Genomic DNA, 13,685 nt, shown 5'->3' on the forward strand with positions numbered 1-13,685 from the left:
ATATATATATATATATATATTAAAGATCTTTTTTAAAATTTTTTTTAATATTTCTTTTTTAGTTGTCAGCGGACACAACATCTTTGTTTGTATGTGGTGCTGAAGATCGAACCCGGGTCACACGCATGCCAAGCGAGTGCTCTACCGCTTGAGCCACATCCCCAGCCCTCTTAAAGATCTTTTTTTTTCTTTTTTTAATATTTATTTTTTAGGTGCAGATGTACCCGGGTTCGATCTTCTAATTAATATTTTTAAAGGACTTAAAAAGAGAGATTAAAAAAAGAACAGAGGCTCAGGTATCAGAAGGTCAATTTTTCATATAATTTGTCTTGTTTTGCATCTTTGGAAAGTTCATATCATGTTTCCCTTTTGCATTGTTTGATGTTAATGTAGTTAACTACATTGATGAATTTCTTTAGAACTCTAGGCCAAAGTGATATATTTTGGTGAGGACATATTATACTTTTTCTTAATTTTTGAATTCTATTTACTAATATTTTATTAAGAATTTTTACAGCTATGTTCATGGGAAAATTGAAGGAAAAGACATAAAAATACTAAAGTAGCAATTGGATTTAAGTTCATGGGTTATATAAACAAAGACAAAATTATGCTCAGCTGTCAAGAAATGCAGAGGTCTCTAAGTGCCTATCTTGAGCAGAAATGGAGACTTGGGGAGAGCACCCTTTTACATTTGGCTTTGTCATTTACAAAAATGCTGATTTATTTAAATATTAAAAGTAATTACTCCAGGTGTGGTGGCCCACGCCTGTAATCCCAGTGACTTGGAGCCTGAGGCAGGAGGATGGTAAGTTCAATGCCAGCTTCAGCAATTTAGTGAGGCCCTAAGCAATTTAGCAAGATCCTGTCTCAAAAAAAAAAAAAAAATTTTAAAAAGGCTGGAAATGTGACTCAGTGGTTAAGCATCCCTGGGTTCCATCCCTGGTACCAAAAAAAAAGGGGGGGGGTGGGAAATGGTAATCACTAGCAAAATTTTAAAATCAGTAACAATCTACCCTCTATTACTTCTAGTTCCATATCTGTGGATTCAACCAACCCTGGACTGAAAGTATTTGGAAAAAATATTGAACACTCAAGAGACTTTTTTTGGTGATTATTCCCTAAGTAATGTGGTAGAACAATTACACAGGCTCTCTATAGTATTAGATATTATAGTAATCTAGGGATGATTTAAATTATATAAGACGTTATATGTAAATACCGCCCCATTTATAGAGGGGACTTGAACATTTGCAGTGTCCTAGGGAGGTCTTAGAATCAATCTCCCTCTAATACTGAGGGACAACTATATAAAAGAACATGACACAAGAAAGATCATTCTACCTGTTATAGTAATGAGTATGAATAGACTAAATTCCCTATGAAAAGACAAGATTCTCAAAATGACTCAACAACCTTATGATACTTTTAGGAAGGAACATCATTAAAAAATAACAGAAAAAAATTAAAGGTTACTTTTTTCCCCCTAATTTTCTAACACATAAAATCTGAATTTTATTAAATGCTTCCTCTAAAAGATTGTGTTAGATTATCACTATCACATCATAATAAACTTTCCAATATTGAATTATCCTATAGTTTCTGATACGAAAGAAAAAAATGGCCAGAGATTTAGCAGACAGTCTGAAACTAAAAGACAAACACATAAAGCAACAATAGTAATATTAATATCATGCAAAAAGACATCAGGGCAAAGCCTTAAATGGGATAAAATGGTTAGCTTATTTTACTTTATTTTTTTCTTGCATATTTCTTGATCTTTTAAAAATAGAAACAATACGTAGACACTATTGGGAAGCAGAGATAATCCAAAATATTATAAAATAAAAAGTTTAATTTTGCCTTTGCCACTGCCATGAACCCACCTGCTCCTGAAACAAATGTTAAAGATGTTAATAAAGGTTACACTTCATGTACCTGAAAAAAACAAACACAATTGTGTCAAGATACTAAAGCCAAAATGAAAAATACATTGCCACATTTCAAAGATATTTTCAGCCTAGGCAACATGGTGATACCTCCCCCCACATCTCAAAACAAACAAAAAAGAGCCAGGCACAGTGGCATATGCCTGCAGTCCACGTGACTGGGGAAGCAGGCTGAGGCAGGAGGATCACAAGTTTGAGGCCAACATGGACAACTTAGTAAGAAACTGTCTCAAAAAAAAAATTAAAAAGACTGGGGTATAACTCTGTGATAGACAACCCCTGGGTTCAATCCCCAGTGACCCAGTTACACACACACACACACACACACACACACACACACACAGACACACACAGATGTATTTTATATAGGAAAAACTACCCAGATCCTACAATCAATTTCCTTTAAGTATATTTTTTCTCATGCATAACGCTCTACTCACATACAAAAATTATGAATGGAACCTCAGTTTTATAATGATGCAAGAAACACATTGATTTTTATCTCATGAAGAAAGGCATATAGTTGGGCACGGTGGCTCATACCTGTAATCCCAGTGGCTTGGGAGGTTGAGGCAGGAGGATTGTGTGTACGAAGCTGGCCTCAGCAACTTAGTGACGCCCTAAGCAACTCAGTGAGATGCTGTCTATAACTAAAATACAAAAAAAAGGACTGGGGATGTGGCTCAGTGGTTGAGTGCCCCTGAGTTCAATCCCTGGTACAAAAAAGGAGAAGGAGAAGGAGAAGGAGAAGGAGAGCATATAAATTTTGTTGTTGTTAGCCTTAAATGAAATGATAGAAATAAAAATTTAGTGCACATACTATTTACGGGAGAAAGTGTCGTCTTCTTAGAATGAATTTGGGTTTTTTTTCTGAAATTCATAAAAGCAAACGAAATGAAATAGCAAGCATTTTATTTATGACATATACCAGATAATGTAACAAATGGAAAGCAATAGAAGTGATGGGAGAATCAATGAACAGAAAAACCTGCAACAACGTGGTGAAATTAAATTATATTTTCCCAGCATGAAAATATTATTCTGACATCATATTCTGGAGTGAGGAAGTGGTAGGGTTTGGGCTTGTTTTTAAGTAGAGTACTCTTGCTACTGCTGGGCACATCCTTTGTGCCTCCATCATCCATTTCAAAGGGTGCATGCCAGGGCGCTTGATTGATTGGCAGCCAATCCAAGGAGGATTTGCTCTTTCTCCACGACAAAGCCTGCTACTTGAAGTCAGCTTTATTAGTTTAGTAACTGTTTTGTGTCTTTCAATCTTAAATGGCACAGTGGAAACATCCTGCCCTGAGGACGACATTAATAGGATTGTTGTTTTAGTTGTGACTCATTTCTCAGAATTTTCCTCTGTGGAGGGTGGTGACAGAGTCTCCCTGGGCTGTGACCTCCCAAAAAACACCTGCAGCAATGTACATCTTCCCAGGAGCAGCAGACTGACAAAGTGGAACAGGGGGGTTGGTTGGGGCTTTCTCTTTTATTGTTCTTTCTATATTTCTCTATTATTTCTCATGACCATCCTCGCTAGCATTCATTCGCTTTTAGAGGTTAAGTTTTGTTTTCCTTCTTGGTCCAGGAACTGGCTAGAGTTATTTAACAAGTCTTGAACAGCAATAATAGTAAGTCAGAACTCTAGTGCATTAGTTTTGTTGCTATTCTTTCTTTCTGCTTCTTTTTTTGAAGAATATTGCTGTTATACTATATTAATCTTTGTTGTTATCATTGTTATTCATTTATTGAATAATTCTCATATTTCCTTAATAAGGAATGGATACACTGGAGGTTATTTTAGTAGGCTTTTTTTTTTCTGTGACCAAAACACCCAACAAGAACAATTAGAGGAAGCAAAGTTTATTTGGAGCTCACAGTTTTCAGAGGTTTCAGTCCATAGATGGTCAACTCCTTTGCTCTGGGCCTGAGGTGAGAGTCCAGTAGAAGAGAGCTGCTCAGCTCCTAGTGGGGTCAGGAAGGGGGGGGGGGGAAGGGGTCACAAGAAAGATGCACCTGTCCAGGGCACACACCCAGTGGCCCACCTCCTCCAGCCCCACCCCAGCTGCCTACTGTTCCCACCCAGTCAGTCCATGCCAGCAAGGAGGGACTGATTAGGTTACAACTCTCATAATCTAATCATTTAACATCCGAATATTCTTGTATTAACAGGAGATTTGGGGGGACACCCCATGTCTAAACCATCACAGAGGCTATGAATATTTTTCTTGGTGTAATCTTAACTTTATCTCCTGTGCTTTAACAATGTATGTGGGTTTAGAAATTGTTTGAAAAATTTCTATTCAAATATAAAAGTAATAGGGGTTGCTATATTGAGTATAATACATAAAGAGGAAAAAATGCAAAACCAAACATCTCTGTATCCCCTCTCCCCAAACCCTTGTTAAAAGTAAAAAGAGGATTCTTTCATTTTTATTTGTAATTTTTAATACATTCATATGTTACTATGAAATTGTTATTTTGTCCTTTCTTTAATTAAGTAATTAATTCATTTATTTTTACAGTACTAGGGATTAGTACTAGGGATTTAGTACTAGGATTAGTACTAGGGATTAAACCCAGGGGAACTGTAGAATTGAGCTACATCCTCAACCCTTTATATTTTTTAGTTTGAGATGGGTCTTGCTAAGTTGCTGAGGCTGGCCTTGAACTTGTGATCCTCATGCCTCAGCCTTGTGAGTAGCTGGTATTACAGTCATGTGCCACTCTACCGGCATCCTTTTTCCTCTTAATACTAAGAAATGTATATTAATTTTCAGCTTTTATATTTTTGTCAATTTGTGTTCTATTTTATGAACTTTGTGTTTCATATAGTTTGAGGTTTTGTTATTTGGTATATAGTTTCATAACATCTATATTCAAATTGTGTGTAAGCAACTTTATTACTAAGCAAACCTCAGTCCTATTTTACTTTGAATTAGATATTTTACCTCTTTCTTTTTTTGTTTCTCTCTCCCTCCCCCCATCTCTTTCTCTCTCCCTCCCTTTCACCCCTGTGCCCTCCCTCCTACTCTCTCTCTTTCCCTCCTCACCACTTTCTTTCTCTTGGACTAGGGATTGAATTCAGGGGAGCTTTGCCAATGAGCTGCATCCTCACCCCTTTTTATTTGTTATTTTGAGACAGGATCTCACTAAGTTGCTGAGGGTCTAAGTTGCCCAGGCTGCCCTCAGACTTGGGATTCTCCTGCCTCAGCCTCCAGAGTTGCTGGGATTACAGGTGTGCAACACCATGTCCAGCTTTATCATTGCTTTGTTTTTGTTAAATTGACTGCTTACACTTTTGTTCATTCTTTTACTTTTATTCTTTCTGAGGTCTTCAGTGTGTCTTTGTACATGTGGTTGGGTATTATATATTTTCACTTACATATTTCCTTTTTTAATTAAAAATTTGTAATTGACATATTATTTATACTTATTTATGGAATACAGTTTTATAACTTGATATGTATTATATAAAATGCGTAATGATCAAATCAGGTTACATAGCATTTCTATCTCCTCCAATATTATCATTTCTATGTGTACAGAACCTTCAAACTCTTCTAGTTATATTGAAATGTATGATAAATTGCTGTAGACTACAATTCCCTTCTGTGCTATAGAACATTAGAACTAGTTCTCTCATCAAACTGTATTTACTAAATATGGCATTTACTATCCTCTCTCTATCCCTCCTTCCCCACCCTTCCTAATCACCTGTACTCTCTATCTCTATGTGGTCTTTTTTCTTTAATATTTTTTTTAGTTGTAGTTGGACACAATATCTGCCCCAGTCTGGCTGGGCACAATTCAGGAGCCACTTGTCAAAAGAAACGAACTTTATGTTTAGAACCACACACGCCAAACAAAACAGCTCCTCAGGAAAAACCTTCAGAGCCCAACTGCCACCACCGGCTTCCCACAAGCCTCTCAGCCTCCCCCCACTCCTCCTGCTCTTGAGGCCGACTGGCTGGGTAGCGTGGGCGGAGCCAAAAAAAGTTCCCCAATGAGCAGCTCAGTAGTCTGAAAGGACGGGGAAACAGCCCAATGAGCATCGGTGCAGAGGAGCCAATCAGCTAGAAGTTGCTGGGGCCGCTGTGAGCCAATCATCAGCTGGCAGTCTGAAAGTTTGCTGGGGCCCCTTGGACTGTGGCTCTCAACAAATATCTTTATTTATTTTTATGTGGTACTGAGGATCCAACCCAGTGCCTCTCACATGTGAGGCGGGCCCTCTACCACTGAGCTACAGTCCCAGCCCTGTAGTCAACTTTTTGCTTCCACAACTGAGTAACAGCATGAAGTATTTCTCTTTCTGCATCTGGTTTATTTCACTTAACATTCTCCAGTTCTATCCATTCTGTTACAGATGGCAGTACTTTATTCTTTTCATGGATGAATAATATTCCATTGTGTATAGGTACCGCTTTAAAAAAAATCCATTCATTCATTGATGGACACCTAGGTTGAGTGCATATCTTGACGATTATGATTAGTGCTGCCATAAGCATGGGGCATGCAGGTATCTCTTTGATATAACAATTTTGTTTCCTTTGATATACCCAGTAGTTGAATTAGAAAGTAGAGCTATTTACTAGTGTTTTGAGGAAACTCCATACTGTTTTCTATAATCCTGTACTAATTTACATTCCCACCAACAGTGTGTAAGAATTCCCCTTTCTCCTTATCCTTGCTGATATTTGTGTGTGTGTGTGTGTGTGTTTTCGATAATAAGCCATTCTAAGTGGGTGAAATGATATCTCCTTGTGGTTTGGGTTTGCATTTCCTTGATGATTAGTGACACTGAACATTTTTGCATATACTTGCCCATTTGTATGTCTTCTTTGGAGAAATATCTATTCAAATCACTTACCCATTTTAAAATTGTATTATTTGGCTTTTTAGGTTGCTTTTTTTTTTTTTTTTTTTAGTTCTTTATAGATTCTGCGTTTTAGTCTTTGTCTCATAGACAATTTACAAACGTTTTCTCCCATTCTGTAGAGTTTCTCTCTTTGCTCTGTAGAAACTTCTTAGTTTCACAAAATCTTACTTGTCTAGTTTTGTTTGGGTTGCCTCTGCTTTAGGGTCTGGTCCAAAAAAGATTTTGCTGAGACCAATGTCCTTCAAGTATTTCCCCTATTTTTTCTTCTAGTAGTTTCATAATTTCTGTCTTACATTTAGATCCTTGATTCATTTTGAGTTGATTTTTGTACGCGGTAAAAGGTAGGGGTCTGGTTTCATTCTTCTGCATACAAATATTGTTTCCCCAGCACTAATGATTGAAGAGATTGTTCTTTTTCCAATGTATGTTCATGGTACCTTTGTTGAAAATCAGTTGGCTGTAAATATGCAGAATAGGTACATATATGAAATTGATAAAATCAAAGAAAATAGTGAAAAACCCTACATTTCCCTCATTGAGTTAGAGGCAAGTGATAATATTTTGTTATGTTTCTGTCCTTTAGTTTTTATCCACTGGATGTGAACTTTAATTAGGTTTTAAAAAACCAAAAAGTTGGGCTGGGGATGTGGCTCAAGCGGTAGCACGCTCGCCTGGCATGCATGCGGCCCGGGTTCGATCCTCAGCACCACATACAAACAAAGATGTTGTGTCCACCGAAAAAACTAAAAAATAAATATTAAAATTAAAATAGAATTGTTAAAAAAAAAAAACAAAAAGTAGTTTCATATGCCAAAAAAATTAAAAATATTAAAGAGTCTAAAATAAAAACAGCAACAACAATAAAACAAAAACAAAAATAGAAGTTGCCTTCACAGTTATTCCTACCCTTAGTCTCACTTTCCAGAAACAACTTTTAAGATTTTCTGCATTTTGTTTTCTCCTTGTGACTACGATTAAACACTTTCATTTATATTTCTGTGTCTCAACTGTTTCCATTAAAGATAAGAACTGTGTCTACGTTGGCTGCCTGTCACATCCCCTCTTCTTTCAGCTCTCAAATCTTTTACAGTGACAATACTTTAAACATTCACATACTTATTCTGTCATTAAATATTTTGTTGTGCTTTATTATGGGATTAAACCTGAACATTTTAAACTCCCCAAACAGCATTTTTAGTATGGTAACTCTAGATACATTATTTGTTACAGAATCGAAAAGAGACTTGTAGGGAGAAAAGTGGAATTCTATGCCACTAAAGTTCTCTCTACTCCTGAAAGAAAAGGGTCTTAAGAATCCTAGTCTCTTAGATCCTCCTTTCCTTCCTTTTTCCTGGGCCTACTCCCAACCTGCCACTGTTTTGTTTTGGTACCACAGGATTGAACCCAGAGGTGCTACTGAGCCACGTCCTCACCCCTTCTTATTTGAAACAGGGTCTGGCTAAGTTGCTTAGTGCCTCACTAAATTGCTGAGGCTGGCATTGAACTCGGGATCCTCCTGCCTCGGCCTCCCAAGTTGCTGGGAGTACAGGCGTGGGCCACCGTGCCCAGCTTACCACTGTTTTTTATTAAAAACCTGAAATACTAATTTTAAGTTAATCATATTTTCTGATCCTTTTCCTTTATAGGAGCAAAGTGCTCACTATAGTTGAATACATTTTGGAATTCCTGCAGGTCAGGAAAAGCCTCTCCCCAGCCTCATTTTCACTTTGATGTTGGGACAATTAGGAATAGAAATCTAGCTTCAGGAATCTCCATGGAAGAGGAGAGATAAAGAAAGGGGAAGGAGAAGGGAGGAGAGAGAGTAGAATCCAACGGGACCAAATGATTCCGATGAGATTCTCACCTATGATCGCCCCAGAGCCCCTGTTTTGGTTACTTATAGCTGTATAATAAGCCTACAGTTTAGGGTCTTAAAACAACACCTATTTTATCGTCTCTGATGATTCTCTGGGTTAACTGGGCTCGGCTGGACTAGTTTTCAGCTCCACGTGATGTGGGTTGTGGCTCTGTTCACCTGGACGTTCAGCAGGTCGGCGCTAGTCCCATGGCACCCTCCCATGGCTGGTGGCTGGTGGCTGGTGGCCGGGGTAGCTTCACTTGGCCTTTCCATGTAGCGTGTGCTTTTCACAGTGTGGCATCTGAGCTCCCAGAGGAGGGAGGGGAAGCTGCCAGGACCCTCAAAGGCTAGGCCTCCACCTGGCTTCCCTTTTGAGTGTTTCCAATTTGACTTTGAACTTAAGGCCTTTTCAGGAGCTTCCCTGGGAAAACTCTCCTCCACCTGATATTTCCGGGTTTGCTATTTTCTCCCTTTTTTTAATATTTATTTTTTAATTGTGGTTGGACACACTATCCTTATTTTATTTATTTATTTATTTATTTATTTATTTATTTATTTATTTATTTATTTATATGTGGTGCTGAGGATCGAACCCGGGGCCTCCCACTTGCTAGGCAAGTGCTCTGCCGCTGAGCCACAACCCCAGCCCTATTTTCTCCTTTTCTGTCCTGCAGACTCTTCTGTGTCTTCCATGGTTACTTTCTCATGTTCAGTTTACTTTCTTTGTTTACCAACACTCTCACCAACTTGCCCAGCCTGGCTTCAAACTTTGGATCCTCCTGCCTCAGCCTACCCAAACTGCTGGGATTACAGGCTGCACCACGGCTGCGGGCCTCGTGTGTGTGTGTGTGTGTGTGCGTGTGTGTGTGTGTGTGTTAATATTTTTAGCAGTAGATGGACACAATACCTTTATTTATTTATTTATTTATTTATTTATTTATTTATTTATTTATTTATTTATGTGGTGCTGCGAATCGAACCCAGTGCCTGACACATGTGCTAGGCAAGTGCTCTACCACTGAGACACAATCCCAGCCCAAGGGTCTGTGTTTTATTTTGTTTCATTTTGGTTTAACTATTATAACATAAGTGGAACCTGGGAAGGAAAAGGACTAAACCGAGTCAGCTTTCTACCATTGTAATAATTACTGAAGACGGGCTACTTGTGATGTAAAAAGAGGTTTCTTTAGCTCATAGTGTAGAGGTTCAAGTTCAAGACTGAGCCATTGCTTTGGGCCTTTGGTGAGGACAGCAGTGGCAGGAATACACTGTGGAGCAACCCTGTCACCTCTTAAGCCAGGAAACAGGGCTGGGCGCTATCTGGCTCACAAGACCCTTCAAGGTGACATCCTGGGTGACCTGAGAAATTCTGACTAGATCCTTCCACAGTGTCTCCCAAGAGCACCACCCTCAGGGACCAAGCCTTTGCATCTAGACCACTGGGGAGCACTAGCCATCTTCAGACCATGGCAGGGTGGTTTAGTCTACTCTCATCAACCAGCACCAAATATTTAGCTTTTTGTTGGCATGCTCTGGAATTTTTATCTCAATCTATTACTGACAAAATAGTATTATATTTTCATAGCATATAACAGTTAAAATGCATTTCTTTGGGAAGTCATTAGAACTATATTATTCCAAAATACTAGGTACCACAGAATTAATGTTTCACTAAATAAAATATTGGCTGTTAATTTCTCTCTCTCACAGGTTTTCTCTGTGTAAATTCTTAGTTTGATTCTTTTTTCAGATAGTGGTTGTTTTTTTTTCAAATATATTTTTCAGAGAGATGTAATTAATGCTAAAAAATCACAGTTTTTACATATTTAAGAACATATTTCCCATGCCTCTTTTTACATTTGAAAGAGATGCCGACTAGGTTGAGAATTCCTGTGTCAAATTCTTTCTTATCAACATCGTTCCGTTATCTTTTTCATCTGGCATTGCTGTGGAGAGCCATCTGAGGCTCTCCTGGTTTATATATTTTTACCCCCTTAAAGGTGACAACTTTCTTCTACCTGGATGTTCCTAAGACTTCATTCATTCTCCAAATTAAATGACTTCATCAGGATATGTCTTGATCATGGTAGAACTCATGACTCTTTCCTGATTCATTGTTTTAACCTGAAGATTAGATATTTTCTTTCGGGAGAATCTCTGTTTTATGTAATCTTGGAAAAATTTTTGGTTCTATTTGGTTGGGTTTTTCTCTTCTCTAGGAATACCTATTATATGTGTGCTGAATCTTTCTGTCTCTTTTTTTACATCTCTTACTCAGATGTTAGCTATCGACACTTGATCCTTTAAGATCTAGATAACTGATTAAGCCCCCAAAGAATTCTAAAACCTATAAGAGACCAAGGCTCTCAGAATTTTATTTAAATTCTGTGTCTCCATCTCTCCTCATATCCTCAAAGATGCAAAGCTCATATTTTTTAAAAAAATTTAATTTTCACAAGAAATTAACTAATGTCAATAATGATTTTTATTTGAATTTGCTTAAGATTCTCAGGTTTGTGATCTTGTCACCTCTTTTACTCTTTCTTTCCTCCTTCTCTGCTTTTCATCTCCTCCGTCATGGATGGCGACTCCAGCTCCAAATTCTTCCCTCTTATGTCTACAGAGCACCTTCTCTCTTTAAAACCTTCTTGCGGACTTAAGCTAGAGCAGGAAATAGGATGTGGGTGGAGAACTTAGAACTCATTTTCTGCCTTTTCAATCTGCTCAGCCAAACAAAGGCTTTAGTCACAGGTGCATTCAGGTATTGAAATGATGTCATCAAGATTATATTTCCAACTCTTCCTCTCAGGTTCTATTTGTTGCTGCTTCCTTCTGCATGTGGCTTTATTCTCTTCTGATACAAATATGCTCATTATATGTGGCGGGAACAGTGGCTTCTGCTAGCCCCAACCTTATGTATATAACCTTATAATTCATGGTACAAAAGTGGGACACTCCCTCCCTTTCCTAATATTTCACATATCAAATCTCTCGGAAGAAATTCGATTGGAATTGGGTCAATGCCCATTGTGTAAACATGGCTGGGGTGGCATGATTGGATGGGGTAGGTTTTATATCCAGTCCGTAGCTGGTCCCATGGGAATCACATGGGATCTGTGAAGACCAATTCTCCAGTGTAAAGATGGGTGTTTTGTTGAGAAGACAAAAGCAACAGATGTCTACCACACCTCATGCTCTTTGAGATGGAAATGTGCCCTAGCTGAATTCCCTCTCCCTCCCTTGGCTCACCCTACTCTCTAGTCAAGGGTTACTTACCAGATCTTTCCGATCCATGTCAGTATTTGTATCGGGTTAAAGATTTGGGGAACTTGCCCATCTTGGATTTTCATGTCTTTGTGATTCTTTTTTTGGTCTTAGATTTTAGGAGAGAAGCCAAAATGGGAAGTTACTTCTGTGAAAGGTCTTTGTTTTTGTTTTTGCTCTCCTGTGAACTATGGTGAAAGTTGAAAAGAAGATGAAAATACATAAGAAAAAGGGAAAAGACTATAGGAAAAGTGACCTCATCCATTCTAATCTTTTCCAAGTAAAATTATAGCTGCAGCAGATTTCACATGAAGAGGCTCAGGGAGTTACAACAGGGCAACTCCATCAATAAAAGTGCTCACTCCATGAGCTGTGCACAGTGGCGTGGTGCATGCCTTAATTCCAGCAGTTTGGGAGGCTGAGGCAAGAGGATCATGAGTTCAAAGCCAGACTTAGTAACTTAGTGAGGCCCTGTCTCTAATGAAATATAAAAAAAGGCTGAGGATCTGGCTCAGTGGGTTCAATTCCCAGTACCAAAGGAAAAAAAAAAGAAACGCTCTGCTCATGTGATTCGGTACCTGAGTGCTACTAGTCAAAGTCTTGCTTTGAGGTTACTCATTGAAAGTGACACGAAGTTATTGAGCATTTCAGATTTGCCAGGCACTCTGGTAAGCACTGACTATGAACACAGGTGATTAAAACAGACTGCATCTTAACTTAAGATCTAGCTTTGGTGTTACATCATTCCTTTACTTCCTCTGTCCACTCCATTCTTTATCATAAGTGATGAGTTTTGGAAATTCTACAGTATTTCCATTAAACACACACACACACACACACATACACACACACTCACACACACACACTTTTACGTATGGTAGCCACCATTTGTTGATTACATTGTTCCTTACATTCACTTTTTTTTTTGAGGGGGGGTGGTACCGGGGATTGAACTCAGGAGCACTTGACCACTGAGCCACATCCCCAGCCCTATTTTGTATTTTATTTAGAGACAGGGTCTCACTGAGCTGCTTAGCATCTTACCATTGCTGAGGCTGGCTTTGAACTCTTGATCTTCCTGCCTCAGCCTCCTGAGCTGCTGGGATTACAGGCATGCATCACCGAGCCTGGCATACATTCACTTTATATGCCATCTTAACCCTCTCCCAAACTCTGTGAAGTCCGTGTGATTATCTCCAATTTACCATGAGAGCAGTGAGGTTTAAGGGAGTTGCATTAATTTCTCAAGATCAAGGAGCAGAATCCAAAGGAAATGAAAGCACTTGTCTTAAAGAGATGTCTGTATTCTCCTGTAGCATTCATCACAACAGCCAAGATATGAAAACAACCTATGTGTACGCCTACAGGTGGATGGATGAAGCAAGTGTTGTGTGTAAGTGCGATGCAGTGTTCTTCAGCCTTGAGAAGGAGAGAAATGCTGTCGCTGGCTATGTGGCTGAACCTGGAGGGCGTCATGCTTCACGGAGGAAGCCAGGCACAGATGCACTCTGAGATCTCAGTCGTGGAAGTCTTAGAAGGGATGAGTTGAATGGTGATTGCCAGGGGCTGGGGATTTGGGGGAAAGAGGGAGATGATGGTCAAGAAATAAGGAATAAGCTCTGGAGATCTCATGTACAGTATGGTGACTGTGGTGGGTAATATGGTATCTTATACTTGAAGTTTGCTAAGAAAGTAAATCTTAAATGTTCTCAACACACACAATGGGCAGCTA

At 38.8% G+C, this 13,685-nt stretch overlaps 1 pseudogene; it reads left to right on the forward strand.

Annotated features, from left to right (window-relative positions):
- Nucleotides 1-13,685, forward strand: part of LOC107139353 — a 118,032-nt pseudogene that overhangs the window by 48,289 nt on the left and 56,058 nt on the right.

Source organism: Marmota marmota, unplaced genomic scaffold, assembly GCF_001458135.2.
Source record: "Marmota marmota marmota unplaced genomic scaffold, marMar, whole genome shotgun sequence".
Lineage (NCBI taxonomy): Eukaryota > Metazoa > Chordata > Mammalia > Rodentia > Sciuridae > Marmota > Marmota marmota.